The following is a 27,668-nucleotide window of genomic DNA, read 5'->3' as shown; positions in this document are numbered from 1 at the left end:
CTTCTACCACCAGCAAAGAAGTTTCCATCCCTAATTCCTCTGTGATTCCCACTAACCTAAACATTAAGCTGGCATTGAAGGGTGTGAATTACCCCGGCCAATCTGTTCTTTTAAATACAGCTTTTAGCAAGTTTTGAAAGGAGAAGAGCAGAACTTGCTATGCCAATAATATCGAGTCTTCTGTGGCGAAGTGCTTTTTGCATAGAAAACAAAGCGGTCAGTTGAAGAGGAATAATATCAGTACTTTGTTTAAAACTGTGTGTAAAAAGCTGTCTCTTTATCATTAACAATAAGTTGTAAAACGTGAATGGGGAGTGACAGTCTTCAAGTTTGTGAGAAGATCGCGCCCTGGTGGAATAAAGGCACGAACAGCTTACAGCACCTAGAATTACCAGGAAGTATTTAGAGTAAAACGGTTTCTAAAAGCTGCCTTTAGGAATGAGAGAAAAAAATATATATATATATATAAAATAGTAAAATGGAAGGGGAGTGATAGATTTAAATTAATCGTGAAGTGGAGCGCCCCCTGTATAAAGTAAAAGTGAGAAAGGCTTACAGCACCTGGTATTCCCAGGAGGTCTCCCATCCAAGTACTAATCAGACCCTACCCTGCTTGGCTTCCGAGATCAGACGAGATCGGGCGTGTTCAGGGTGGTATGGCCGTAAGCGAGGGATGCTACCAAAAACAGCCCTTTTGCATTACACGCGTCTATACATGCCAGTTAGTCCCATTGGATCCTACTCCTGGTTTTTTTTTTTTTTTATATCTGACTCACACTGCAGCCCCACCATCCAATCGGCAGCGCCGGACCCACACCAAACATTCACCAAACTACTCAGCCGGCAGCCTACCACAATTATTCCATTCTTTCCGCATTCGCACACTTCCTTCTCTTTAACTCCTTTTCACTACCGCACAGGTTAATCGCCGCACGTCCCCCGCCGGCAAACATTACTCCTTTGCCTACTGCATGCAGGCTTCTCTTAACGACCCTCTGTTATCAACTCCGCTAACAGCCACAAAATCTCCGCTGCACGAAGCCCACTGGTAGCTGCTGAATCACATGCTTCCCCAAAACGTCGCGCTGTCAGAACACTGGGAGCTACACACACCAACAAGTCCATACTGCAAGCAGCAGCCAGAACAATTTTCTACATTCAAACATCGACGGCCTCTTCTCTCTAAAAATTCAGCAGACCGCTTCTACCACCAGCAAAGAAGTTTCCATCCCTAATTCCTCTGTGATTCCCACTAACCTAAACATTAAGCTGGCATTGAAGGGTGTGAATTACCCTGGCCAATCTGTTCTTTTAAATACAGCTTTTAGCAAGTTTTGAAAGGAGAAGAGCAGAACTTGCTATGCCAATAATATCGAGTCTTCTGTGGCGAAGTGGTTTTTGCATAGAAAACAAAGCGGTCAGTTGAAGAGGAATAATATCAGTACTTTGTTTAAAACTGTGTGTAAAAAGCTGTCTCTTTATCATCAACAATAAGTTGTAAAACGTGAATGGGGAGTGACAGTCTTCAAGTTTGTGAGAAGATCGCGCCCTGGTGGAATAAAGGCACGAACAGCTTACAGCACCTAGAATTACCAGGAAGTATTTAGAGTAAAACGGTTTCTAAAAGCTGCCTTTATGAATGAGAGAAAAAAAAAAAATATATATAAAATAGTAAAATGGAAGGGGAGTGATAGATTTAAATTAATCGTGAAGTGGAGCGCCCCCTGTATAAAGTAAAAGTGAGAAAAGCTTACAGCACCTGGTATTCCCAGGCGGTCTCCCATCCAAGTACTAACCAGACCCTACCCTGCTTAGCTTCCGAGATCAGACGAGATCAGGCGTGTTCAGGGTGGTATGGCCGTAAGCGAGAGATGCTACCGAAAACAGCCCTTTTGCATTACACGCCTCTATACATGCCAGTTGGTCCCATTGGATACTACTAATGTTCTTTTTTTTTTTTTATCTGACTCACACTGCAGCCCCACCATCCAATCGGCAGCGCCGGACCCACACCAAACATTCACCAAACTACTCAGCCGGCAGCCTACCACAATTATTCCATTCTTTCCGCATCCGCACACTTCCTTCTTTTTAACTCCTTTTCACTACCGCACAGGTTAATCGCCGCACGTCCCCCGCCGGCAAACATTACTCCTTTGCCTACTGCATGCAGGCTTCTCTTAACGACCCTCTGTTATCAACTCCGCTAACAGCCACAAAATCTCCGCCGCACGAAGCCCACTGGTAGCTGCTGAATCACATGCTTCCCCAAAACGTCGCGCTGTCAGAACACTGGGAGCTACACACACCAACAAGTCCATACTGCAGGCTGCAGCCAGAACAATTTTCTACATTCAAACATCGACGGCCTCTTCTCTCTAAAAATTCACCAGACCGCTTCTACCAGCAGCAAAGAAGTTTCCATCCCTAATTCCTCTGTGATTCCCACTAACCTAAACATTAAGCTGGCATTGAAGGGTGTGAATTACCCCGGCCAATCTGTTCTTTTAAATACAGCTTTTAGCAAGTTTTGAAAGGAGAAGAGCAGAACTTGCTATGCCAATAATATCGAGTCTTCTGTGGCGAAGTGGTTTTTGCATAGAAAACAAAGCGGTCAGTTGAAGAGGAATAATATCAGTACTTTGTTTAAAACTGTGTGTAAAAAGCTGTCTCTTTATCATCAACAATAAGTTGTAAAACGTGAATGGGGAGTGACAGTCTTCAAGTTTGTGAGAAGATCGCGCCCTGGTGGAATAAAGGCATGAACAGCTTACAGCACCTAGAATTACCAGGAAGTATTTAGAGTAAAACGGTTTCTAAAAGCTGCCTTTATGAATGAGAGAAAAAAAAAATATATATATAAAATAGTAAAATGGAAGGGGAGTGGGGGGCGGCATGGTGGTGCAGTGGTTAGCACTGTCGCCTCACACCTCTGGGACCCGGGTTCGAGTCTCCGCCTGGGTCACATGTGTGCGGAGTTTGCATGTTCTCCCCATGTCGTCGTGGGGTTTCCTCCGGGTACTCCGGTTTCCCCCCGCAGTCCAAAAACATGCTGAGGCTAATTGGAGTTGCTGAATTGCCCATAGGTGTGCATGTGTGAGTGCATGGTGTGTGAGTGTGCCCTGCGATGGGCTGGCCCCCCATCCTGGGTTGTTCCCTGCCTCGTGCCCATTGATTCCGGGATAGGCTCCGGACCCCCCGCGACCCAATAGGATAAGCGGTTTGGAAAATGGATGGATGGATGGAAGGGGAGTGATAGATTTAAATTAATCGTGAAGTGGAGCGCCCCCTGTATAAAGTAAAAGTGAGAAAAGTTTACAGCACCTGTTATTCCCAGGCGGTCTCCCATCCAAGTACTAACCAGACCTTACCCTGCTTAGCTTCCGAGATCAGACGAGATCAGGCGTGTTCAGGGTGGTATGGCCGTAAGCGAGAGATGCTACCGAAAACAGCCCTTTTGCATTACACGCCTCTATACATGCCAGTTGGTCCCATTGGATACTACTAATGTTCTTTTTTTTTTTTTTTTATCTGACTCACACTGCAGCCCCACCATCCAATCGGCAGCGCCGGACCCACACCAAACATTCACCAAACTACTCAGCCGGCAGCCTACCACAATTATTCCATTCTTTCCGCATCCGCACACTTCCTTCTTTTTAACTCCTTTTCACTACCGCACAGGTTAATCGCCGCACGTCCCCCGACGGCAAACATTACTCCTTTGCCTACCTCATGCAGGCTTCTCTTAACGACCCTCTGTTATCAACTCCGCTAACAGCCACAAAATCTCCGCCGCACGAAGCCCACTGGTAGCTGCTGAATCACATGCTTCCCCAAAACGTCGCGCTGTCAGAACACTGGGAGCTACACACACCAACAAGTCCATACTGCAGGCTGCAGCCAGACCTATTTTCTACATTCAAACATCGACGGCCTCTTCTCTCTAAAAATTCACCAGACCGCTTCTACCACCAGCAAAGAAGTTTCCATCCCTAATTCCTCTGTGATTCCCACTAACCTAAACATTAAGCTGGCATTGAAGGGTGTGAATTACCCCGGCCAATCTGTTCTTTTAAATACAGCTTTTAGCAAGTTTTGAAAGGAGAAGAGCAGAACTTGCTATGCCAATAATATCGAGTCTTCTGTGGCGAAGTGGTTTTTGCATAGAAAACAAAGCGGTCAGTTGAAGAGGAATAATATCAGTACTTTGTTTAAAACTGTGTGTAAAAAGCTGTCTCTTTATCATTAACAATAAGTTGTAAAACGTGAATGGGGAGTGACAGTCTTCAAGTTTGTGAGAAGATCGCGCCCTGGTGGAATAAAGGCACGGACAGCTTACAGCACCTAGAATTACCAGGAAGTATTTAGAGTAAAACGGTGTGTAAAAGCTGCCTTTATGAATGAGAGAAAAAAAAATATATATATAAAATAGTAAAATGGAAGGGGAGTGATAGATTTAAATAAATCGTGAAGTGGAGCGCCCCCTGTATAAAGTAAAAGTGAGAAAAGCTTACAGCACCTGGTATTCCCAGGTGGTCTCCCATCCAAGTACTAACCAGAACCTACCCTCCTTAGCTTCCGAGATCAGACGAGATCGGGCGTGTTCAGGGTGGTATGGCCGTAAGCGAGAGACGTGACCAAAAACAGCCCTTTTGCATTACACGCGTCTATACATGCCAGTTAGTCCCATTGGATCCTACTCCTGGTTTTTTTTTTTTTTATCTGACTCACACTGCAGCACCACCATCCAATCGGCAGCGCCGGACCCACACCAAACATTCACCAAACTACTCAGCCGGCAGCCTACCACAATTATTCCATTCTTTCCGCATCCGCACACTTCCTTCTTTTTAACTCCTTTTCACTACCGCACAGGTTAATCGCCGCACGTCCCCCGCCGGCAAACATTACTCCTTTGCCTACTGCATGCAGGCTTCTCTTAACGACCCTCTGTTATCAACTCCGCTAACAGCCACAAAATCTCCGCCGCACGAAGCCCACTGGTAGCTGCTGAATCACATGCTTCCCCAAAACGTCGCGCTGTCAGAACACTGGGAGCTACACACACCAACAAGTCCATACTGCAGGCTGCAGCCAGAACAATTTTCTACATTCAAACATCGACGGCCTCTTCTCTCTAAAAATTCACCAGACCGCTTCTACCAGCAGCAAAGAAGTTTCCATCCCTAATTCCTCTGTGATTCCCACTAACCTAAACATTAAGCTGGCATTGAAGGGTGTGAATTACCCCGGCCAATCTGTTCTTTTAAATACAGCTTTTAGCAAGTTTTGAAAGGAGAAGAGCAGAACTTGCTATGCCAATAATATCGAGTCTTCTGTGGCGAAGTGGTTTTTGCATAGAAAACAAAGCGGTCAGTTGAAGAGGAATAATATCAGTACTTTGTTTAAAACTTTGTGTAAAAAGCTGTCTCTTTATCATCAACAATAAGTTGTAAAACGTGAATGGGGAGTGACAGTCTTCAAGTTTGTGAGAAGATCGCGCCCTGGTGGAATAAAGGCACAAACAGCTTACAGCACCTAGAATTACCAGGAAGTATTTAGAGTAAAACGGTTTCTAAAAGCTGCCTTTATGAATGAGAGAAAAAAAATATATATATATAAAATAGTAAAATGGAAGGGGAGTGATAGATTTAAATTAATCGTGAAGTGGAGCGCCCCCTGTATAAAGTAAAAGTGAGAAAAGCTTACAGCACCTGGTATTCCCAGGCGGTCTCCCATCCAAGTACTAACCAGACCCTACCCTGCTTAGCTTCCAAGATCAGACGAGATCAGGCGTGTTCAGGGTGGTATGGCCGTAAGCGAGAGATGCTACCGAAAACAGCCCTCATGCATTACACGCCTCTATACATGCCAGTTGGTCCCATTGGATACTACTAATGTTCTTTTTTTTTTTTTTATCTGACTCACACTGCAGCCCCACCATCCAATCGGCAGCGCCGGACCCACACCAAACATTCACCAAACTACTCAGCCGGCAGCCTACCACAATTATTCCATTCTTTCCGCATCCGCACACTTCCTTCTTTTTAACTCCTTTTCACTACCGCACAGGTTAATCGCCGCACGTCCCCCGCCGGCAAACATTACTCCTTTGCCTACTGCATGCAGGCTTCTCTTAACGACCCTCTGTTATCAACTCCGCTAACAGCCACAAAATCTCCGCCGCACGAAGCCCACTGGTAGCTGCTGAATCACATGCTTCCCCAAAACGTCGCGCTGTCAGAACACTGGGAGCTACACACACCAACAAGTCCATACTGCAGGCTGCAGCCAGAACAATTTTCTACATTCAAACATCGACGGCCTCTTCTCTCTAAAAATTCACCAGACCGCTTCTACCACCAGCAAAGAAGTTTCCATCCCTAATTCCTCTGTGATTCCCACTAACCTAAACATTAAGCTGGCATTGAAGGGTGTGAATTACCCCGGCCAATCTGTTCTTTTAAATACAGCTTTTAGCAAGTTTTGAAAGGAGAAGAGCAGAACTTGCTATGCCAATAATATCGAGTCTTCTGTGACGAAGTGGTTTTTGCATAGAAAACAAAGCGGTCAGTTGAAGAGGAATAATATCAGTACTTTGTTTAAAACTGTGTGTAAAAAGCTGTCTCTTTATCATTAACAATAAGTTGTAAAACGTGAATGGGGAGTGACAGTCTTCAAGTTTGTGAGAAGATCGCGCCCTGGTGGAATAAAGGCACGAACAGCTTACAGCACCTAGAATTACCAGGAAGTATTTAGAGTAAAACGGTGTGTAAAAGCTGCCTTTATGAATGAGAGAAAAAAAAATATATATATAAAATAGTAAAATGGAAGGGGAGTGATAGATTTAAATAAATCGTGAAGTGGAGCGGCCCCTGTATAAAGTAAAAGTGAGAAAAGTTTACAGCACCTGGTATTCCCAGGTGGTCTCCCATCCAAGTACTAACCAGAACCTACCCTCCTTAGCTTCCGAGATCAGACGAGATCGGGCGTGTTCAGGGTGGTATGGCCGTAAGCGAGAGACGTGACCAAAAACAGCCCTTTTGCATTACACGCGTCTATACATGCCAGTTAGTCCCATTGGATCCTACTCCTGGTTTTTTTTTTTTTTATCTGACTCACACTGCAGCACCACCATCCAATCGGCAGCGCCGGACCCACACCAAACATTCACCAAACTACTCAGCCGGCAGCCTACCACAATTATTCCATTCTTTCCGCATCCGCACACTTCCTTCTTTTTAACTCCTTTTCACTACCGCACAGGTTAATCGCCGCACGTCCCCCGCCGGCAAACATTACTCCTTTGCCTACTGCATGCAGGCTTCTCTTAACGACCCTCTGTTATCAACTCCGCTAACAGCCACAAAATCTCCGCCGCACGAAGCCCACTGGTAGCTGCTGAATCACATGCTTCCCCAAAACGTCGCGCTGTCAGAACACTGGGAGCTACACACACCAACAAGTCCATACTGCAGGCTGCAGCCAGAACAATTTTCTACATTCAAACATCGACGGCCTCTTCTCTCTAAAAATTCACCAGACCGCTTCTACCAGCAGCAAAGAAGTTTCCATCCCTAATTCCTCTGTGATTCCCACTAACCTAAACATTAAGCTGGCATTGAAGGGTGTGAATTACCCCGGCCAATCTGTTCTTTTAAATACAGCTTTTAGCAAGTTTTGAAAGGAGAAGAGCAGAACTTGCTATGCCAATAATATCGAGTCTTCTGTGGCGAAGTGGTTTTTGCATAGAAAACAAAGCGGTCAGTTGAAGAGGAATAATATCAGTACTTTGTTTAAAACTGTGTGTAAAAAGCTGTCTCTTTATCATTAACAATAAGTTGTAAAACGTGAATGGGGAGTGACATTCTTCAAGTTTGTGAGAAGATCGCGCCCTGGTGGAATAAAGGCACGAACAGCTTACAGCACCTAGAATTACCAGGAAGTATTTAGAGTAAAACGGTTTCTAAAAGCTGCCTTTATGAATGAGAGAAAAAAAAATATATATATATAAAATAGTAAAATGGAAGGGGAGTGATAGATTTAAATTAATCGTGAAGTGGAGCGCCCCCTGTATAAAGTAAAAGTGAGAAAAGCTTACAGCACCAGGTATTCCCAGGTGGTCTCCCATCCAAGTACTAACCAGACCCTACCCTGCTTAGCTTCCAAGACCAGACGAGATCAGGCGTGTTCAGGGTGGTATGGCCGTAAGCGAGAGATGCTACCAAAAACATCCCTTTTGCATTACACGCCTCTATACATGCCAGTTGGTCCCATTGGATCCTACAAATGTTCTTTTTTTTTTTTTATCTGACTCACACTGCAGCCCCACCATCCAATCGGCAGCGCCGGACCCACACCAAACATTCACCAAACTACTCAGCCGGCAGCCTACCACAATTATTCCATTCTTTCCGCATCCGCACACTTCCTTCTTTTTAACTCCTTTTCACTACCGCACAGGTTAATCGCCGCACGTCCCCCGCCGGCAAACATTACTCCTTTGCCTACTGCATGCAGGCTTCTCTTAACGACCCTCTGTTATCAACTCCGCTAACAGCCACAAAATCTCCGCCGCACGAAGCCCACTGGTAGCTGCTGAATCACATGCTTCCCCAAAACGTCGCGCTGTCAGAACACTGGGAGCTACACACACCAACAAGTCCATACTGCAAGCAGCAGCCAGAACAATTTTCTACATTAAAACATCGACGGCCTCTTCTCTCTAAAAATTCAGCAGACCGCTTCTACCACCAGCAAAGAAGTTTCCATCCCTAATTCCTCTGTGATTCCCACTAACCTAAACATTAAGCTGGCATTGAAGGGTGTGAATTACCCTGGCCAATCTGTTCTTTTAAATACAGCTTTTAGCAAGTTTTGAAAGGAGAAGAGCAGAACTTGCTATGCCAATAATATCGAGTCTTCTGTGGCGAAGTGGTTTTTGCATAGAAAACAAAGCGGTCAGTTGAAGAGGAATAATATCAGTACTTTGTTTAAAACTGTGTGTAAAAAGCTGTCTCTTTATCATCAACAATAAGTTGTAAAACGTGAATGGGGAGTGACAGTCTTCAAGTTTGTGAGAAGATCGCGCCCTGGTGGAATAAAGGCACGAACAGCTTACAGCACCTAGAATTACCAGGAAGTATTTAGAGTAAAACGGTTTCTAAAAGCTGCCTTTATGAATGAGAGAAAAAAAATATATATATATAAAATAGTAAAATGGAAGGGGAGTGATAGATTTAAATTAATCGTGAAGTGGAGCGCCCCCTGTATAAAGTAAAAGTGAGAAAAGCTTACAGCACCTGGTATTCCCAGGTGGTCTCCCATCCAAGTACTAACCAGACCCTACCCTGCTTAGCTTCCGAGATCAGACGAGATCAGGCGTGTTCAGGGTGGTATGGCCGTAAGCGAAAGATGCTACCGAAAACAGCCCTTTTGCATTACACGCCTCTATACATGCCAGTTGGTCCCATTGGATACTACTAATGTTCTTTTTTTTTTTTTTTTATCTGACTCACACTGCAGCCCCACCATCCAATCGGCAGCGCCGGACCCACACCAAACATTCACCAAACTACTCAGCCGGCAGCCTACCACAATTATTCCATTCTTTCCGCATCCGCACACTTCCTTCTTTTTAACTCCTTTTCACTACCGCACAGGTTAATCGCCGCACGTCCCCCGCCGGCAAACATTACTCCTTTGCCTACTGCATGCAGGCTTCTCTTAACGACCCTCTGTTATCAACTCCGCTAACAGCCACAAAATCTCCGCCGCACGAAGCCCACTGGTAGCTGCTGAATCACATGCTTCCCCAAAACGTCGCGCTGTCAGAACACTGGGAGCTACACACACCAACAAGTCCATACTGCAGGCTGCAGCCAGAACAATTTTCTACATTCAAACATCGACGGCCTCTTCTCTCTAAAAATTCACCAGACCGCTTCTACCACCAGCAAAGAAGTTTCCATCCCTAATTCCTCTGTGATTCCCACTAACCTAAACATTAAGCTGGCATTGAAGGGTGTGAATTACCCCGGCCAATCTGTTCTTTTAAATACAGCTTTTAGCAAGTTTTGAAAGGAGAAGAGCAGAACTTGCTATGCCAATAATATCGAGTCTTCTGTGGCGAAGTGGTTTTTGCATAGAAAACAAAGCGGTCAGTTGAAGAGGAATAATATCAGTACTTTGTTTAAAACTGTGTGTAAAAAGCTGTCTCTTTATCATTAACAATAAGTTGTAAAACGTGAATGGGGAGTGACAGTCTTCAAGTTTGTGAGAAGATCGCGCCCTGGTGGAATAAAGGCACGAACAGCTTACAGCACCTAGAATTACCAGGAAGTATTTAGAGTAAAACGGTTTCTAAAAGCTGCCTTTATGAATGAGAGAAAAAAATATATATATATAAAATAGTAAAATGGAAGGGGAGTGATAGATTTAAATTAATCGTGAAGTGGAGCGCCCCCTGTATAAAGTAAAAGTGAGAAAAGCTTACAGCACCTGGTATTCCCAGGTGGTCTCCCATCCAAGCACTAACCAGACCCTACCCTGCTTAGCTTCCAAGATCAGACAAGATCGGACGTGTTCAGGGTGGTATGGCCGTAAGCGAGAGATGCTACCAAAAACAGCCCTTTTGCATTACACGCGTCTATACATGCCAGTTAGTCCCATTGGATCCTACTCCTGTTTTTTTTTTTTTTATCTGACTCACACTGCAGCCCCACCATCCAATCGGCAGCGCCGGACCCACACCAAACATTCACCAAACTACTCAGCCGGCAGCCTACCACAATTATTCCATTCTTTCCGCATCCGCACACTTCCTTCTTTTTAACTCCTTTTCACTACCGCACAGGTTAATCGCCGCACGTCCCCCACCGGCAAACATTACTCCTTTGCCTACTGCATGTAGGCTTCTCTTAACGACCCTCTGTTATCAACTCCGCTAACAGCCACAAAATCTCTGCCGCACGAAGCCCACTGGTAGCTGCTGAATCACATGCTTCCCCAAAACGTCGCGCTGTCAGAACACTGGAAGCTACACACACCAACAAGACCATACTGCAGGCTGCAGCCAGAACAATTTTCTACATTCAAACATCGACAGCCTCTTCTCTCTAAAAATTCACCAGACCGCTTCTACCACCAGCAAAGAAGTTTCCATCCGTAATTCCTCCGTGATTCCCACTAACCTAAACATTAAGCTGGCATTGAAGGGTGTGAATTACCTCGGCCAATCTGTTCTTTTAAATACAGCTTTTAGCAAGTTTTGAAAGGAGAAGAGCAGAACTTGCTATGCCAATAATATCGAGTCTTCTGTGGCGAAGTGGTTTTTGCATAGAAAACAAAGCGGTCAGTTGAAGAGGAATAATATCAGTACTTTGTTTAAAACTGTGTGTAAAAAGCTGTCTCTTTATCATTAACAATAAGTTGTAAAACGTGAATGGGGAGTGACATTCTTCAAGTTTGTGAGAAGATCGCGCCCTGGTGGAATAAAGGCACGAACAGCTTACAGCACCTAGAATTACCAGGAAGTATTTAGAGTAAAACGGTTTCTAAAAGCTGCCTTTATGAATGAGAGAAAAAAAAATATATATATATAAAATAGTAAAATGGAAGGGGAGTGATAGATTTAAATTAATCGTGAAGTGGAGCGCCCCCTGTATAAAGTAAAAGTGAGAAAAGCTTACAGCACCAGGTATTCCCAGGTGGTCTCCCATCCAAATACTAACCAGACCCTACCCTGCTTAGCTTCCAAGACCAGACGAGATCAGGCGTGTTCAGGGTGGTATGGCCGTAAGCGAGAGATGCTACCAAAAACATCCCTTTTGCATTACACGCCTCTATACATGCCAGTTGGTCCCATTGGATCCTACAAATGTTCTTTTTTTTTTTTTATCTGACTCACACTGCAGCCCCACCATCCAATCGGCAGCGCCGGACCCACACCAAACATTCACCAAACTACTCAGCCAGCAGCCTACCACAATTATTCCATTCTTTCCGCATCCGCACACTTCCTTCTTTTTAACTCCTTTTCACTACCGCACAGGTTAATCGCCGCACGTCCCCCGCCGGCAAACATTACTCCTTTGCCTACTGCATGCAGGCTTCTCTTAACGACCCTCTGTTATCAACTCCGCTAACAGCCACAAAATCTCCGCCGCACGAAGCCCACTGGTAGCTGCTGAATCACATGCTTCCCCAAAACGTCGCGCTGTCAGAACACTGGGAGCTACACACACCAACAAGTCCATACTGCAAGCAGCAGCCAGAACAATTTTCTACATTAAAACATCGACGGCCTCTTCTCTCTAAAAATTCAGCAGACCGCTTCTACCACCAGCAAAGAAGTTTCCATCCCTAATTCCTCTGTGATTCCCACTAACCTAAACATTAAGCTGGCATTGAAGGGTGTGAATTACCCTGGCCAATCTGTTCTTTTAAATACAGCTTTTAGCAAGTTTTGAAAGGAGAAGAGCAGAACTTGCTATGCCAATAATATCGAGTCTTCTGTGGCGAAGTGGTTTTTGCATAGAAAACAAAGCGGTCAGTTGAAGAGGAATAATATCAGTACTTTGTTTAAAACTGTGTGTAAAAAGCTGTCTCTTTATCATCAACAATAAGTTGTAAAACGTGAATGGGGAGTGACAGTCTTCAAGTTTGTGAGAAGATCGCGCCCTGGTGGAATAAAGGCACGAACAGCTTACAGCACCTAGAATTACCAGGAAGTATTTAGAGTAAAACGGTTTCTAAAAGCTGCCTTTATGAATGAGAGAAAAAAAATATATATATATAAAATAGTAAAATGGAAGGGGAGTGATAGATTTAAATTAATCGTGAAGTGGAGCGCCCCCTGTATAAAGTAAAAGTGAGAAAAGCTTACAGCACCTGGTATTCCCAGGTGGTCTCCCATCCAAGTACTAACCAGACCCTACCCTGCTTAGCTTCCGAGATCAGACGAGATCAGGCGTGTTCAGGGTGGTATGGCCGTAAGCGAAAGATGCTACCGAAAACAGCCCTTTTGCATTACACGCCTCTATACATGCCAGTTGGTCCCATTGGATACTACTAATGTTCTTTTTTTTTTTTTTATCTGACTCACACTGCAGCCCCACCATCCAATCGGCAGCGCCGGACCCACACCAAACATTCACCAAACTACTCAGCCGGCAGCCTACCACAATTATTCCATTCTTTCCGCATCCGCACACTTCCTTCTTTTTAACTCCTTTTCACTACCGCACAGGTTAATCGCCGCACGTCCCCCACCGGCAAACATTACTCCTTTGCCTACTGCATGTAGGCTTCTCTTAACGACCCTCTGTTATCAACTCCGCTAACAGCCACAAAATCTCTGCCGCACGAAGCCCACTGGTAGCTGCTGAATCACATGCTTCCCCAAAACGTCGCGCTGTCAGAACACTGGAAGCTACACACACCAACAAGACCATACTGCAGGCTGCAGCCAGAACAATTTTCTACATTCAAACATCGACAGCCTCTTCTCTCTAAAAATTCACCAGACCGCTTCTACCACCAGCAAAGAAGTTTCCATCCGTAATTCCTCCGTGATTCCCACTAACCTAAACATTAAGCTGGCATTGAAGGGTGTGAATTACCTCGGCCAATCTGTTCTTTTAAATACAGCTTTTAGCAAGTTTTGAAAGGAGAAGAGCAGAACTTGCTATGCCAATAATATCGAGTATTCTGTGGCGAAGTGGTTTTTGCATAGAAAACAAAGCGGTCAGTTGAAGAGGAATAATATCAGTACTTTGTTTAAAACTGTGTGTAAAAAGCTGTCTCTTTATCATTAACAATAAGTTGTAAAACGTGAATGGGGAGTGACAGTCTTCAAGTTTGTGAGAAGATCGCGCCCTGGTGGAATAAAGGCACGAACAGCTTACAGCACCTAGAATTACCAGGAAGTATTTAGAGTAAAACGGTTTCTAAAAGCTGCCTTTATGAATGACAGAAAAAAAATATATATATATAAAATAGTAAAATGGAAGGGGAGTGATAGATTTAAATTAATCGTGAAGTGGAGCGCCCCCTGTATAAAGTAAAAGTGAGAAAAGCTTACAGCACCTGGTATTCCTAGGTGGTCTCCCATCCAAGTACTAACCAGACCCTACCCTGCTTAGCTTCCGAGATCAGACAAGATCAGGCGTGTTCAGGGTGGTATGGCCGTAAGCGTGAGATGCTACCAAAAACAGCCCTTTTGCATTACACGCCTCTATACATGCCAGTTGGTCCCATTGGATACTACTAATGTTCTTTTTTTTTTTTTTTATCTGACTCACACTGCAGCCCCACCATCCAATCGGCAGCGCCGGACCCACACCAAACATTCACCAAACTACTCAGCCGGCAGCCTACCACAATTATTCCATTCTTTCCGCATCCGCACACTTCCTTCTTTTTAACTCCTTTTCACTACCGCACAGGTTAATCGCCGCACGTCCCCCGCCGGCAAACATTACTCTTTTGACTACTGCATGCAGGCTTCTCTTAACGACCCTCTGTTATCAACTCCGCTAACAGCCACAAAATCTCCGCCGCACGAAGCCCACTGGTAGCTGCTGAATCACATGCTTCCCCAAAACGTCGCGCTGTAAGAAAACTGGGAGCTACACACACCAACAAGTCCATACTGCAGGCTGCAGCCAGACCTATTTTCTACATTCAAACATCGACAGCCTCTTCTCTCTAAAAATTCACCAGACCGCTTCTACCACCAGTAAAGAAGTTTCCATCCCTAATTCCTCTGTGATTCCCACTAACCTAAACATTAAGCTGGCATTGAAGGGTGTGAATTACCCCGGCCAATCTGTTCTTTTAAATACAGCTTTTAGCAAGTTTTGAAAGGAGAAGAGCAGAACTTGCTATGCCAATAATATCGAGTCTTCTGTGGCGAAGTGCTTTTTGCATAGAAAACAAAGCGGTCAGTTGAAGAGGAATAATATCAGTACTTTGTTTAAAACTGTGTGTAAAAAGCTGTCTCTTTATCATTAACAATAAGTTGTAAAACGTGAATGGGGAGTGACAGTCTTCAAGTTTGTGAGAAGATCGCGCCCTGGTGGAATAAAGGCACGAACAGCTTACAGCACCTAGAATTACCAGGAAGTATTTAGAGTAAAACGGTTTCTAAAAGCTGCCTTTATGAATGAGAAAAAAAAAAAAATATATATATAAAATAGTAAAATGGAAGGGGAGTGATAGATTTAAATTAATCGTGAAGTGGAGCGCCCCCTGTATAAAGTAAAAGTGAGAAAAGCTTACAGCACCTGGTATTCCCATGTGGTCTCCCATCCAGGTACAAACCAGACCCTACCCTGCTTAGCTTCCGAGATCAGACAAGATCGGACGTGTTCAGGGTGGTATGGCCGTAAGCGAGAGATGCTACCAAAAACAGCCCTTTTGCATTACACGTCTCTATACATGCCAGTTAGTCCCATTGGATCCTACTCCTGGTTTTTTTTTTTTTTTATCTGACTCACACTGCAGCCCCACCATCCAATCGGCAGCGCCGGACCCACACCAAACATTCACCAAACTACTCAGCCGGCAGCCTACCACAATTATTCCATTCTTTCCGCATCCGCACACTTCCTTCTTTTTAACTCCTTTTCACTACCGCACAGGTTAATCGCCGCACGTCCCCCGCCGGCAAACATTACTCCTTTGCCTACTGCATGTAGGCTTCTCTTAACGACCCTCTGTTATCAACTCCGCTAACAGCCACAAAATCTCCGCTGCACGAAGCCCACTGGTAGCTGCTGAATCACATGCTTCCCCAAAACGTCGCGCTGTCAGAACACTGGGAGCTACACACACCAACAAGTCCATACTGCAGGCTGCAGCCAGAACTATTTTCTACATTCAAACATCGACGGCCTCTTCTCTCTAAAAATTCACCAGACCGCTTCTACCACCAGCAAAGAAGTTTCCATCCCTAATTCCTCTGTGATTCCCACTAACCTAAACATTAAGCTGGCATTGAAGGGTGTGAATTACCCCGGCCAATCTGTTCTTTTAAATACAGCTTTTAGCAAGTTTTGAAAGGAGAAGAGCAGAACTTGCTATGCCAATAATATCGAGTCTTCTGTGGCGAAGTGGTTTTTGCATAGAAAACAAAGCGGTCAGTTGAAGAGGAATAATATCAGTACTTTGTTTAAAACTGTGTGTAAAAAGCTGTCTCTTTATCATTAACAATAAGTTGTAAAACGTGAATGGGGAGTGACAGTCTTCAAGTTTGTGAGAAGATCGCGCCCTGGTGGAATAAAGGCACGAACAGCTTACAGCACCTAGAATTACCAGGAAGTATTTAGAGTAAAACGGTTTCTAAAAGCTGCCTTTATGAATGAGAGAAAAAAAAAAAATATATATAAAATAGTAAAATGGAAGGGGAGTGATAGATTTAAATTAATCGTGAAGTGGAGCGCCCCCTGTATAAAGTAAAAGTGAGAAAAGCTTACAGCACCTGGTATTCCCAGGAGGTCTCCCATCCAAGTACTAACCAGACCCTAGCCTGCTTAGCTTCCGAGATCAGATGAGATCGGGCGTGTTCAGGGTGGTATGGCCATAAGCGAGAGACGCTACCAAAAACAGCCCTTTTGCATTACACGCCTCTATACATGCCAGTTGGTCCCATTGGATCCTACTAATGTTTTTTTTTTTTTTTTTATCTGACTCACACTGCAGTCCCACCATCCAATCGGCAGCGCCGGACCCACACCAAACATTCACCAAACTACTCAGCCGGCAGCCTACCACAATTATTCCATTCTTTCCGCATCCGCACACTTCCTTCTTTTTAACTCCTTTTCACTACCGCACAGGTTAATCGCCGCACATCCCCCGCCGGCAAACATTACTCCTTTGCCTACTGCATGCAGGCTTCTCTTAACGACCCTCTGTTATCAACTCCGCTAACAGCCACAAAATCTCCGCCGCACGAAGCCCACTGGTAGCTGCTGAATCACATGCTTCCCCAAAACGTCACGCTGTCAGAACACTGGGAGCTACACACACCAACAAGTCCATACTGCAGGCTGCAGCCAGAACAATTTTCTACATTGAAACATCGACGGCCTCTTCTCTCTAAAAATTCACCAGACCGCTTCTACCACCAGCAAAGAAGTTTCCATCCCTAATTCCTCTGTGATTCCCACTAACCTAAACATTAAGCTGGCATTGAAGGGTGTGAATTACCCCGGCCAATCTGTTCTTTTAAATACAGCTTTTAGCAAGTTTTGAAAGGAGAAGAGCTGAACTTGCTATGCCAATAATATCGAGTCTTCTGTGGCGAAGTGGTTTTTGCATAGAAAACAAAGCGGTCAGTTGAAGAGGAATAATATCAGTACTTTGTTTAAAACTGTGTGTAAAAAGCTGTTTCTTTATCATTAACAATAAGTTGTAAAACGTGAATGGGGAGTGACAGTCTTCAAGTTTGTGAGAAGATCGTGCCCTGGTGGAATAAAGGCACGAACAGCTTACAGCACCTAGAATTACCAGGCAGTATTTAGAGTAAAACGGTTTCTAAAAGCTGCCTTTATGAATGAGAGAAAAAAATATATATATATATAAAATAGTAAAATGGAAGGGGAGTGATAGATTTAAATTAATCGTGAGGTGGAGTGCCCCCTGTATAAAGTAAAAGTGAGAAAAGCTTACAGCACGTGGTATTCCCAGGCAGTCTCCCATCCAAGTACTAACCAGACCCTACCCTGCTTGGCTTCCGAGATCAGATGAGATCAGGCGTGTTCAGGGTGGTATGGCCGTAAGCGAGGGATGCTACCAAAAACAGCCCTTTTGCATTACACGCGTCTATACATGCCAGTTAGTCCCATTGGATCCTACTCCTGGTTTTTTTTTTTTATCTGACTCACACTGCAGCACCACCATCCAATCGGCAGCGCCGCACCCACACCAAACATTCACCAAACTACTCAGCCGGCAGCCTACCACAATTATTCCATTCTTTCCGCTTCCGCACACTTCCTTCTCTTTAAGTCCTTTTCACTACCGAACAGGTTAATCGCCGCACGTCCCCCGCCGGCAAACATTACTCATTAGCCTACTGCATGTAGGCTTCTCTTAACGACCCTCTGTTATCAACTCCGCTAACAGCCACAAAATCTCCGCTGCACGAAGCCCACTGGTAGCTGCTGAATCACATGCTTCCCCAAAACGTCGCGCTGTCAGAACACTGGGAGCTACACACACCAACAAGTCCATACTGCAGGCTGCAGCCAGAACTATTTTCTACATTCAAACATCGACGGCCTCTTCTCTCTAAAAATTCACCAGACCGCTTCTACCACCAGCAAAGAAGTTTCCATCCCTAATTCCTCTGTGATTCCCACTAACCTAAACATTAAGCTGGCATTGAAGGGTGTGAATTACCCCGGCCAATCTGTTCTTTTAAATACAGCTTTTAGCAAGTTTTGAAAGGAGAAGAGCAGAACTTGCTATGCCAATAATATCGAGTCTTCTGTGGCGAAGTGGTTTTTGCATAGAAAACAAAGCGGTGAGTTGAAGAGGAATAATATCAGTACTTTGTTTAAAACTGTGTGTAAAAAGCTGTCTCTTTATCATTAACAATAAGTTGTAAAACGTGAATGGGGAGTGACAGTCTTCAAGTTTGTGAGAAGATCGCGCCCTGGTGGAATAAAGGCACGAACAGCTTACAGCACCTAGAATTACCAGGAAGTATTTAGAGTAAAACGGTTTCTAAAAGCTGCCTTTAGGAATGAGAGAAAAAAAAATATATATATATATAAAATAGTAAAATGGAAGGGGAGTGATAGATTTAAATTAATCGTGAAGTGGAGCACCCCCTGTATAAAGTAAAAGGGAGAAAGGCTTACAGCACCTGGTATTCCCAGGAGGTCTCCCATCCAAGTACTAACCAGACCCTACCCTGCTTGGCTTCCGAGATCAGACGAGATTGGGCGTGTTCAGGGTGGTATGGCCGTAAGCGAGAGATGCTACCAAAAACAGCCCTTTTGCATTACACGCGTCTATACATGCCAGTTAGTCCCATTGGATCCTACTCCTGGTTTTTTTTTTTTTTATCTGACTCACACTGCAGACCCACCATCCAATCGGCAGCGCCGGACCCACACCAAACATTCACCAAACTACTCAGCCGGCAGCCTACCACAATTATTCCATTCTTTCCGCATCCGCACACTTCCTTCTTTTTAACTCCTTTTCACTACCGCACAGGTTAATCGCCGCACGTCCCCCGCCGGCAAACATTACTCCTTTGCCTACTGCATGCAGGCTTCTCTTAACGACCCTCTGTTATCAACTCCGCTAACAGCCACAAAATCTCCGCCGCACGAAGCCCACTGGTAGCTGCTGAATCACATGCTTCCCCAAAACGTCGCGCTGTCAGAACACTGGGAGCTACACACACCAACAAGTCCATACTGCAGGCTGCAGCCAGAACTATTTTCTATATTCAAACATCGACGGCCTCTTCTCTCTAAAAATTCACCAGACCGCTTCTACCACCAGCAAAGAAGTTTCCATCCCTAATTCCTCTGTGACTCCCACTAACCTAAACATTAAGCTGGCATTGAAGGGTGTGAATTACCCCGGCCAATCTGTTCTTTTAAATACAGCTTTTAGCAAGTTTTGAAAGGAGAAGAGCAGAACTTGCTATGCCAATAATATCGAGTCTTCTGTGGCGAAGTGCTTTTTGCATAGAAAACAAAGCGGTCAGTTGAAGAGGAATAATATCAGTACTTTGTTTAAAACTGTGTGTAAAAAGCTGTCTCTTTATCATTAACAATAAGTTGTAAAACGTGAATGGGGAGTGACAGTTTTCAAGTTTGTGAGAAGATCGCGCCCTGGTGGAATAAAGGCACGAACAGCTTACAGCACCTAGAATTACCAGGAAGTATTTAGAGTAAAACGGTGTGTAAAAGCTGGCTTTATGAATGAGAGAAAAATATATATATATATATAAAATAGTAAAATGGAAGGGGAGTGATAGATTTAAATTAATCGTGAAGTGGAGCGCCCCCTGTATAAAGTAAAAGTGAGAAAAGCTTACAGAACCTGCTATTCCCAGGTGGTCTCCCATCCAAGTACTAACCAGACCCTACCCTGCTTAGCTTCCAAGATCAGACGAGATCGGGCGTGTTCAGGGTGGTATGGCCATAAGCGAGAGACGCTACCAAAAACAGCCCTTTTGCATTACACGCCTCTATACATGCCAGTTGGTCCCATTGGATCCTACTCCTGGTTTTTTTTTTTTTTTTATCTGACTCACACTGCAGCCCCACCATCCAATCGGCAACGCCGGACCCACACCAAACATTCACCAAACTACTCAGCCGGCAGCCTACCACAATTATTCCATTCTTTCCGCATCCGCACACTTCCTTCTCTTTAACTCCTTTTCACTACCGCACAGGTTAATCGCCGCACGTCCCCCGCCGGCAAACATTACTCCTTTGCCTACTGCATGCAGGCTTCTCTTAACGACCCTCTGTTATCAACTCCGCTAACAGCCACAAAATCTCCGCCGCACGAAGCCCACTGGTAGCTGCTGAATCACATGCTTCCCCAAAACGTTGCGCTGTCAGAACACTGGGAGCTACACACACCAACAAGTCCATACTGCAGGCTGCAGCCAGAACAATTTTCTACATTCAAACATCGACGGCCTCTTCTCTCTAAAAATTCACCAGACCGCTTCTACCACCAGCAAAGAAGTTTCCATCCCTAATTCCTCTGTGATTCCCACTAACCTAAACATTAAGCTGGCATTGAAGGGAGTGAATTACCCCGGCCAATCTGTTCTTTTAAATACAGCTTTTAGCAAGTTTTGAAAGGAGAAGAGCAGAACTTGCTATGCCAATAATATCGAGTCTTCTGTGGCGAAGTGGTTTTTGTATAGAAAACAAAGCGGTCAGTTGAAGAGGAATAATATCAGTACTTTTTTTTAAAACTGTGTGTAAAAAGCTGTCTCTTATTCATTAACAATAAGTTGTAAAACGTGAATGGGGAGTGACAGTTTTCAAGTTTGTGAGAAGATCGCGCCCTGGTGGAATAAAGGCACGAAGAGCTTACAGCACCTAGAATTACCAGGCAGTATTTAGAGTAAAACGGTGTGTAAAAGCTGCCTTTATGAAAGAGAGAAAATAAAAATATATATATAAAATAGTAAAATGGAAGGGGAGTGATAGATTTAAATTAATCGTGAAGTGGAGCGCCCCCTGTATAAAGTAAAAGTGAGAAAAGCTTACAGCACCTGGTATTCCCAGGTGGTCTCCCATCCAAGTACTAACCAGACCCTACCCTGCTTAGCTTCCGAGATCAGACGAGATCGGGCGTGTTCAGGGTGGTATGGCCATAAGCGAGAGACGCTACCAAAAACAGCCCTTTTGCATTACACGCCTCTATACATGCCAGTTGGTCCCATTGGATCCTACTCCTGGTTTTTTTTTTTTTTTTATCTGACTCACACTGCAGCACCACCATCCAATCGGCAGCGCCGGACCCACACCAAACATTCACCAAACTACTCAGCCGGCAGCCTACCACAATTATTCCATTCTTTCCGCATCCGCACACTTCCTTCTCTTTAACTCCTTTTCACTACCGCACAGGTTAATCGCCGCACGTCCCCCGCCGGCAAACATTACTCATTTGCCTACCGCATGCAGGCTTCTCTTAACGACCCTCTGTAATCAACTCCGCTAACAGCCACAAAATCTCCGCCGCACGAAGCCTACTGGTAGCTGCTGAATCACATGCTTCCCCAAAACGTTGCGCTGTCAGAACACTGGGAGCTACACACACCAACAAGTCCATACTGCAGGCTGCAGCCAGAACAATTTTCTACATTCAAACATCGACGGCCTCTTCTCTCTAAAAATTCACCAGACCGCTTCTACCACCAGCAAAGAAGTTTCCATCCCTAATTCCTCTGTGATTCCCACTAACCTAAACATTAAGCTGGCATTGAAGGGTGTGAATTACCCCGGCCAATCTGTTCTTTTAAATACAGCTTTTAGCAAGTTTTGAAAGGAGAAGAGCAGAACTTGCTATGCCAATAATATCGAGTCTTCTGTGGCGAAGTGGTTTTTGCATAGAAAACAAAGCGGTCAGTTGAAGAGGAATAATATCAGTACTTTTTTTTAAAACTGTGTGTAAAAAGCTGTCTCTTATTCATTAACAATAAGTTGTAAAACGTGAATGGGGAGTGACAGTTTTCAAGTTTGTGAGAAGATCGCGCCCTGGTGGAATAAAGGCACGAAGAGCTTACAGCACCTAGAATTACCAGGCAGTATTTAGAGTAAAACGGTGTGTAAAAGCTGCCTTTATGAAAGAGAGAAAATAAAAATATATATATAAAATAGTAAAATGGAAGGGGAGTGATAGATTTAAATTAATCGTGAAGTGGAGCGCCCCCTGTATAAAGTAAAAGTGAGAAAAGCTTACAGCACCTGGTATTCCCAGGTGGTCTCCCATCCAAGTACTAACCAGACCCTACCCTGCTTAGCTTCCGAGATCAGACGAGATCGGGCGTGTTCAGGGTGGTATGGCCATAAGCGAGAGACGCTACCAAAAACAGCCCTTTTGCATTACACGCCTCTATACATGCCAGTTGGTCCCATTGGATCCTACTCCTGGTTTTTTTTTTTTTTTTATCTGACTCACACTGCAGCACCACCATCCAATCGGCAGCGCCGGACCCACACCAAACATTCACCAAACTACTCAGCCGGCAGCCTACCACAATTATTCCATTCTTTCCGCATCCGCACACTTCCTTCTCTTTAACTCCTTTTCACTACCGCACAGGTTAATCGCCGCACGTCCCCCGCCGGCAAACATTACTCATTTGCCTACCGCATGCAGGCTTCTCTTAACGACCCTCTGTAATCAACTCCGCTAACAGCCACAAAATCTCCGCCGCACGAAGCCCACTGGTAGCTGCTGAATCACATGCTTCCCCAAAACGTTGCGCTGTCAGAACACTGGGAGCTACACACACCAACAAGTCCATACTGCAGGCTGCAGCCAGAACAATTTTCTACATTCAAACATCGACGGCCTCTTCTCTCTAAAAATTCACCAGACCGCTACTACCAGCAGCAAAGAAGTTTCCATCCCTAATTCCTCTGTGATTCCCACTAACCTAAACATTAAGCTGGCATTGAAGGGTGTGAATTACCCCGGCCAATCTGTTCTTTTAAATACAGCTTTTAGCAAGTTTTGAAAGGAGAAGAGCAGAACTTGCTATGCCAATAATATCGAGTCTTCTGTGGCGAAGTGGTTTTTGCATAGAAAACAAAGCGGTCAGTTGAAGAGGAATAATATCAGTACTTTTTTTTAAAACTGTGTGTAAAAAGCTGTCTCTTATTCATTAACAATAAGTTGTAAAACGTGAATGGGGAGTGACAGTTTTCAAGTTTGTGAGAAGATCGCGCCCTGGTGGAATAAAGGCACGAAGAGCTTACAGCACCTAGAATTACCAGGCAGTATTTAGAGTAAAACGGTGTGTAAAAGCTGCCTTTATGAAAGAGAGAAAATAAAAATATATATATAAAATAGTAAAATGGAAGGGGAGTGATAGATTTAAATTAATCGTGAAGTGGAGCGCCCCCTGTATAAAGTAAAAGTGAGAAAAGCTTACAGCACCTGGTATTCCCAGGTGGTCTCCCATCCAAGTACTAACCAGACCCTACCCTGCTTAGCTTCCAAGATCAGACGAGATCGGGCGTGTTCAGGGTGGTATGGCCATAAGCGAGAGACGCTACCAAAAACAGCCCTTTTGCATTACACGCCTCTATACATGCCAGTTGGTCCCATTGGATCCTACTCCTGTTTTTTTTTTTTTTTATCTGACTCACACTGCAGCACCACCATCCAATCGGCAGCGCCGGACCCACACCAAACATTCACCAAACTACTCAGCCGGCAGCCTACCACAATTATTCCATTCTTTCCGCATCCGCACACTTCCTTCTCTTTAACTCCTTTTCACTACCGCACAGGTTAATCGCCGCACGTCCTCCGCCGGCAAACATTACTCATTTGCCTACCGCATGCAGGCTTCTCTTAACGACCCTCTGTAATCAACTCCGCTAACAGCCACAAAATCTCCGCCGCACGAAGCCCACTGGTAGCTGTTGAATCACATGCTTCCCCAAAACGTTGCGCTGTCAGAACATTGGGAGCTACACACACCAACAAGTCCATACTGCAGGCTGCAGCCAGAACAATTTTCTACATCCAAACATCGACGGCCTCTTCTCTCTAAAAATTCACCAGACCGCTTCTACCACCAGCAAAGAAGTTTCCATCCCTAATTCCTCTGTGATTCCCACTAACCTAAACATTAAGCTGGCATTGAAGGGTGTGAATTACCCCGGCCAATCTGTTCTTTTAAATACAGCTTTTAGCAAGTTTTGAAAGGAGAAGAGCAGAACTTGCTATGCCAATAATATCGAGTCTTCTGTGGCGAAGTGGTTTTTGCATAGAAAACAAAGCGGTCAGTTGAAGAGGAATAATATCAGTACTTTGTTTAAAACTGTGTGTAAAAAGCTGTCTCTTTATCATTAACAATAAGTTGTAAAACGTGAATGGGGAGTGACAGTCTTCAAGTTTGTGAGAAGATCGCGCCCTGGTGGAATAAAGGCACGAACAGCTTACAGCACCTAGAATTACCAGGAAGTATTTAGAGTAAAATGGTTTCTAAAAGCTGGCTTTATGAAAGAGAGATAAAATATATATATATATATATAAAATAGTAAAATGGAAGGGGAGTGCTAGATTTAAATTAATCGTGAAGTGGAGCGCCCCCTGTATAAAGTGAAAGTGAGTAAAGCTTACAGAACCTGGTATTCCCAGGAGGTCTCCCATCCAAGTACTAACCAGACCCTACCCTGCTTGGCTTCCGAGATCAGACGAGATCGGGCGTGTTCAGGGTGGTATGGCCGTAAGCGAGAGATGCTACCAAAAACAGCCCTTTTGCATTACACGCGTCTATACATGCCAGTTAGTCCCATTGGATCCTACTCCTGGTTTTTTTTTTTTTTTTTATCTGACTCACACTGCAGCACCACCATCCAATCGGCAGCGCCGGACCCACACCAAACATTCACCAAACTACTCAGCTGGCAGCCTACCACAATTATTCCATTCTTTCCGCATCCGCACACTTCCTTCTCTTTAAGTCCTTTTCACTACCTCACAGGTTAATCGCCGCACGTCCCCCGCCGGCAAACATTACTCATTTGCCTACCGCATGCAGGCTTCTCTTAACGACCCTCTGTAATCAACTCCGCTAACAGCCACAAAATCTCCGCCGCACGAAGCCCACTGGTAGCTGCTGAATCACATGCTTCCGCAAAACGTCGCGCTGTCAGAACACTGGGAGCTACACACACCAACAAGTCCATACTGCAGGCTGCAGCCAGAACAATTTTCTACATTCAAACATCGACAGCCTCTTCTCTCTAAAAATTCACCAGACCGCTTCTACCACCAGCAAAGAAGTTTCCATCCCTAATTCCTCTGTGATTCCCACTAACCTAAACATTAAGCTGGCATTGAAGGGTGTGAATTACCCCGGCCAATCTGTTCTTTTAAATACAGCTTTTAGCAAGTTTTGAAAGGAGAAGAGCAGAACTTGCTATGCCAATAATATCGAGTCTTCTGTGGCGAAGTGGTTTTTGCATAGAAAACAAAGCGGTCAGTTGAAGAGGAATAATATCAGTACTTTGTTTAAAACTGTGTGTAAAAAGCTGTCTCTTTATCATTAACAATAAGTTGTAAAACGTTCATGGGGAGTGACAGTCTTCAAGTTTGTGAGAAGATCGCGCCCTGGTGGAATAAAGGCACGAACAGCTTACAGCACCTAGAATTACCAGGCAGTATTTAGAGTAAAACGTGTGTAAAAGCTGCCTTTATGAATGAGAGAAAAAAGAAATATATAAAATAGTAAAACGGAAGGGGAGTGATAGATTTAAATTAATCGTGAGGTGGAGTGCCCCCTGTATAAAGTAAAAGTGAGAAAAGCTTTCAGCACGTGGTATTCCCAGGCAGCCTCCCATCCAAGTACTAACCAGACCCTACCCCGCTTAGCTTCCGAGATCAGACGAGATCAGGCGTGTTCAGGGTGGTATGGCCATAAGCGAGAGATGCTACCAAAAACAGCCCTTTAGCATTACACGCCTCTATACATGCCAGTTAGTCCCATTGGATCCTACTCCTGTTTTTTTTTTTTTTATCTGACTCACACTGCAGCACCACCATCCAATCGGCAGTGCCGCACCCACACCAAACATTCACCAAACTACTCAGCCGGCAGCCTACCACAATTATTCCATTTTTTCCGCATCCGCACACTTCCTTCTCTTTAAGTCCTTTTCACTACCGCACAGGTTAATCGCCGCACGTCCCCCGCCGGCAAACATTACTCATTTGCCTAGCGCATGCAGGCTTCTCTAAACGACCCTCTGTTATCAACTCTGCTAACAGCCACAAAATCTCCGCCGCACGAAGCCCACTGGTAGCTGCTGAATCACATGCTTCCCCAAAACGTCGCGCTGTCAGAACACTGGGAGCTACACACACCAACAAGTCCATACTGCAGGCTGCAGCCAGAACAATTTTCTACATTCAAACATCGACGGCCTCTTCTCTCTAAAAATTCACCAGACCGCTTCTACCACCAACAAAGAAGTTTCCATCCCTAATTCCTCTGTGATTCCCACTAACCTAAACATTAAGCTGGCATTGAAGTGTGTGAATTACCATGGCCAACCTGCTCTTTTAAATACAGCTTTTAGCAAGTTTTGAAAGGAGGAGAAGAGCAGACCTTGCTATGCCAATAATATCGAGTCTTTTGTGGTGAAGTGGTTTTTGCATAGAAAACAAAGCGGTGAGTTGAAGAGGAATTATATCAGTACTTTGTTTAAAACTGTGTGTAAAAAGCTGTCTCTTTATCATTAACAATAAGTTGTAAAACGTGAATGGGGAGTGACAGTCTTCAAGTTTGTGAGAAGATCGCGCCCTGGTGGAATAAAGGCACGAACAGCTTACAGCACCTAGAATTACCAGGCAGTATTTAGAGTTAAACGGTGTGTAAAAGCTGCCTTTATGAATGAGAGAAAAAAAATATATATATAAAATAGTAAAACGTAAGGGGAGTGATAGATTTAAAATAATCGTGAAGTGGAGTGCCCCCTGTATAAAGTAAAAGTGAGAAAAGCTTACAGCACCTGTTATTTCCAAGTGGTCTCCCATCCAAGTACTAACCAGACCCTACCCTGATTGGCTTCCGAGATCGGATGAGATCAGACGTGTTCAGGCTGGCATGGCCATAAGCGAGAGACGTTACCAAAAACAGCCCTTTTGCATTACACGCCTCTTTACATGCCAGTTGGTCCCATTGGATCCTACTAATGTTTTTTTTTTTTTTTTTATCTGACTCACACTGCAGCCCCACCATCCAATCGGCAGCGCCGGACCCACACCAAACATTCACCAAACTACTCAGCCGGCAGCCTACCACAATTATTCCATTCTTTCCGCATCCGCACACTTCCTTCTCTTTAACTCCTTTTCACTACCGCACAGGTTAATCGCCGCACGTCCCCCGCCGGCAAACATTACTCCTTTGCCTACTGCAT

The 27,668-nt window shown here is 44.5% G+C and overlaps 21 non-coding genes and 2 pseudogenes across 21 annotated transcripts; all 23 read right to left on the bottom strand.

Annotated features, from left to right (window-relative positions):
* Positions 1–549: 549 nt before the first annotated feature.
* LOC125733072 (5S ribosomal RNA) lies at positions 550–668 on the bottom strand. Its single transcript, XR_007392430.1, has one exon. It is a non-coding gene; the product is annotated as a 5S ribosomal RNA (ribosomal RNA).
* A 1,079-nt stretch (positions 669–1,747) lies between these two features.
* Positions 1,748–1,866, bottom strand: LOC125733334 (5S ribosomal RNA). Its single transcript, XR_007392681.1, has one exon. It is a non-coding gene; the product is annotated as a 5S ribosomal RNA (ribosomal RNA).
* A 1,446-nt stretch (positions 1,867–3,312) lies between these two features.
* LOC125737276 (5S ribosomal RNA) lies at positions 3,313–3,431 on the bottom strand. Its single transcript, XR_007396542.1, has one exon. It is a non-coding gene; the product is annotated as a 5S ribosomal RNA (ribosomal RNA).
* Positions 3,432–4,510: 1,079 nt separating this feature from the next.
* Positions 4,511–4,629, bottom strand: LOC125735909 (5S ribosomal RNA). The gene has a single exon (XR_007395195.1). It is a non-coding gene; the product is annotated as a 5S ribosomal RNA (ribosomal RNA).
* Positions 4,630–5,705: 1,076 nt separating this feature from the next.
* Positions 5,706–5,824, bottom strand: LOC125734721 (5S ribosomal RNA). The gene has a single exon (XR_007394024.1). It is a non-coding gene; the product is annotated as a 5S ribosomal RNA (ribosomal RNA).
* Positions 5,825–6,901: 1,077 nt separating this feature from the next.
* Positions 6,902–7,020, bottom strand: LOC125737026 (5S ribosomal RNA). Its single transcript, XR_007396293.1, has one exon. It is a non-coding gene; the product is annotated as a 5S ribosomal RNA (ribosomal RNA).
* A 1,077-nt stretch (positions 7,021–8,097) lies between these two features.
* On the bottom strand, positions 8,098–8,216 carry LOC125735867 (5S ribosomal RNA). Its single transcript, XR_007395152.1, has one exon. It is a non-coding gene; the product is annotated as a 5S ribosomal RNA (ribosomal RNA).
* A 1,077-nt stretch (positions 8,217–9,293) lies between these two features.
* Positions 9,294–9,412, bottom strand: LOC125733207 (5S ribosomal RNA). Its single transcript, XR_007392560.1, has one exon. It is a non-coding gene; the product is annotated as a 5S ribosomal RNA (ribosomal RNA).
* Positions 9,413–10,491: 1,079 nt separating this feature from the next.
* LOC125731008 (5S ribosomal RNA) lies at positions 10,492–10,610 on the bottom strand. The gene has a single exon (XR_007391298.1). It is a non-coding gene; the product is annotated as a 5S ribosomal RNA (ribosomal RNA).
* Positions 10,611–11,686: 1,076 nt separating this feature from the next.
* Positions 11,687–11,805, bottom strand: LOC125737005 (5S ribosomal RNA). Its single transcript, XR_007396272.1, has one exon. It is a non-coding gene; the product is annotated as a 5S ribosomal RNA (ribosomal RNA).
* A 1,077-nt stretch (positions 11,806–12,882) lies between these two features.
* Positions 12,883–13,001, bottom strand: LOC125733206 (5S ribosomal RNA). The gene has a single exon (XR_007392559.1). It is a non-coding gene; the product is annotated as a 5S ribosomal RNA (ribosomal RNA).
* Positions 13,002–14,079: 1,078 nt separating this feature from the next.
* On the bottom strand, positions 14,080–14,198 carry LOC125735943 (5S ribosomal RNA). Its single transcript, XR_007395228.1, has one exon. It is a non-coding gene; the product is annotated as a 5S ribosomal RNA (ribosomal RNA).
* A 1,080-nt stretch (positions 14,199–15,278) lies between these two features.
* On the bottom strand, positions 15,279–15,397 carry LOC125736628 (5S ribosomal RNA). Its single transcript, XR_007395903.1, has one exon. It is a non-coding gene; the product is annotated as a 5S ribosomal RNA (ribosomal RNA).
* A 1,077-nt stretch (positions 15,398–16,474) lies between these two features.
* Positions 16,475–16,593, bottom strand: LOC125733929 (5S ribosomal RNA). Its single transcript, XR_007393261.1, has one exon. It is a non-coding gene; the product is annotated as a 5S ribosomal RNA (ribosomal RNA).
* Positions 16,594–17,672: 1,079 nt separating this feature from the next.
* On the bottom strand, positions 17,673–17,791 carry LOC125737175 (5S ribosomal RNA). Its single transcript, XR_007396441.1, has one exon. It is a non-coding gene; the product is annotated as a 5S ribosomal RNA (ribosomal RNA).
* A 1,077-nt stretch (positions 17,792–18,868) lies between these two features.
* LOC125734994 (5S ribosomal RNA) lies at positions 18,869–18,987 on the bottom strand. The gene has a single exon (XR_007394295.1). It is a non-coding gene; the product is annotated as a 5S ribosomal RNA (ribosomal RNA).
* Positions 18,988–20,064: 1,077 nt separating this feature from the next.
* LOC125737297 (5S ribosomal RNA) lies at positions 20,065–20,183 on the bottom strand. Its single transcript, XR_007396562.1, has one exon. It is a non-coding gene; the product is annotated as a 5S ribosomal RNA (ribosomal RNA).
* Positions 20,184–21,262: 1,079 nt separating this feature from the next.
* On the bottom strand, positions 21,263–21,381 carry LOC125732497 (5S ribosomal RNA). The gene has a single exon (XR_007391876.1). It is a non-coding gene; the product is annotated as a 5S ribosomal RNA (ribosomal RNA).
* Positions 21,382–22,460: 1,079 nt separating this feature from the next.
* Positions 22,461–22,579, bottom strand: LOC125732496 (5S ribosomal RNA). The gene has a single exon (XR_007391875.1). It is a non-coding gene; the product is annotated as a 5S ribosomal RNA (ribosomal RNA).
* Positions 22,580–23,658: 1,079 nt separating this feature from the next.
* LOC125734097 (5S ribosomal RNA) lies at positions 23,659–23,777 on the bottom strand. The gene has a single exon (XR_007393422.1). It is a non-coding gene; the product is annotated as a 5S ribosomal RNA (ribosomal RNA).
* A 1,080-nt stretch (positions 23,778–24,857) lies between these two features.
* Positions 24,858–24,976, bottom strand: LOC125735008 (5S ribosomal RNA). The gene has a single exon (XR_007394309.1). It is a non-coding gene; the product is annotated as a 5S ribosomal RNA (ribosomal RNA).
* A 1,074-nt stretch (positions 24,977–26,050) lies between these two features.
* Positions 26,051–26,169, bottom strand: LOC125731796 (5S ribosomal RNA; annotated as a pseudogene).
* A 1,076-nt stretch (positions 26,170–27,245) lies between these two features.
* Positions 27,246–27,364, bottom strand: LOC125731981 (5S ribosomal RNA; annotated as a pseudogene).
* Positions 27,365–27,668: the final 304 nt, after the last annotated feature.

This window comes from Brienomyrus brachyistius, chromosome 2, assembly GCF_023856365.1.
Source record: "Brienomyrus brachyistius isolate T26 chromosome 2, BBRACH_0.4, whole genome shotgun sequence".
Taxonomy (NCBI): Eukaryota; Metazoa; Chordata; class Actinopteri; order Osteoglossiformes; family Mormyridae; genus Brienomyrus; species Brienomyrus brachyistius.
This window is presented reverse-complemented; position numbering and strand designations above follow the sequence as displayed.